Below are 1407 nucleotides of genomic sequence, written 5' to 3' on the forward strand. Positions count from 1 at the left end.
CTGCATCGGTGAGCCGCAAGGAGGAAGGACTGGACTCACTGTGTGAACTCGGGTCAGTTCGCCAGGTAAAGGCTCAGGCGGGCACTTATTAACTTCGTTTATGGTGGAACATTTTGAATGCATGTGTGCTGCTGTGATTCACCATCAAACTCTACTTTTTGTTCTGGTTCTTGGTGGCGCAGTATTTCGTTGGAACGCAGAGGCTTTGTGTTCCTAGGTGTGCACTGTTTTGTTTACTGCAGAGAGCAGTTTTTATCGTGACATTAATTTGCAGTTTGCACGGTAAATTGTCCCGAAGCCGGACCCCCAGCCAAAGAATACAGTGTGCAGCTGATAGCTAAGCTAAGGGGCGCTGGGCTCAGATCTAAGTATGATGCGATCATTGTGATTGTTTCCCTGTGTTTAAAATTTTTGGGCCCATCAGACAATTGCTGTGTGCTGCACTGCGCTCATAGCTGCCAAGGTTTCAGATTGCTATGTGTGACATTTTGATAATTTCAGTGTAATTATGACCGAAATTTCAATGACAATGAGTGACACTTTCTTACGTGCAAAATCAAGCAATGAAGACAAAAGAAAATATCAGAAAGTACAACACCCATTCGAACAACGAGAAACTCTTGTTAAACTAGTCATACTAATGTACATCTTTTACCCAGGCAGCATTAATTCGAGTCAAAATAGCAAAATACTGCCCCTATATGCGAGGCCCCATACAGGAAGGTTTTTAAATTGCTATTACCCCTGTGATTGGGATTACTGCTTGATATACTATTTTACCAAATTCATATTGTGCATATATTTGTGGTTTCTAGGCAAAGTATTTAGCTTTGTGTTCATTAAAGTACCATTCCTTTTTTGAAGTAAAAGCACCGACTGCACTTTACAATTTATTGTCCATCTGATCGATGCAGTGATAGTCTTACAAACGACTGGAGAGGGGGTAATACCATCTAATTCACCATTTTCCCTGTCTGCGCTAAGTCCTTGTAATATGTTTGCGCTGTTACTGATATTGCAAGGAGTGAAAATGTGCGGATTGAAAGAAAACTCTGCATAAGTTTTACTAACCAAACAATATTGCTGCCCTATTATACTTTATCAGCGGCCAGACCAACCTCTTTTTCTAAGAGGAACGCTAACTAAGTAATTGTTAAACTCCTTCAAACTATGTGTGCAACAGTAAGCACAGTATGAGAAAAAAATAAACGCAGACGGTTTCTCAAGAAAGGATTGGCTGATACTTGCTTGGGCGCCAAAACCATCCCAAAGACACTTCACAGCTCTCCACATAATGGAACCAATTCTTATTAGGCACATAAAAACTGTAAAATTCAAGGCGCAGAGAGCATACAATTATGTGCCAGTGAAAAAAAAAAATGCTTTTCATTTGCAGAAATGCAAAGA

Source organism: Lissotriton vulgaris, chromosome 5 (genome assembly GCF_964263255.1).
Source record: "Lissotriton vulgaris chromosome 5, aLisVul1.2, whole genome shotgun sequence".
Taxonomy (NCBI): Eukaryota; Metazoa; Chordata; class Amphibia; order Caudata; family Salamandridae; genus Lissotriton; species Lissotriton vulgaris.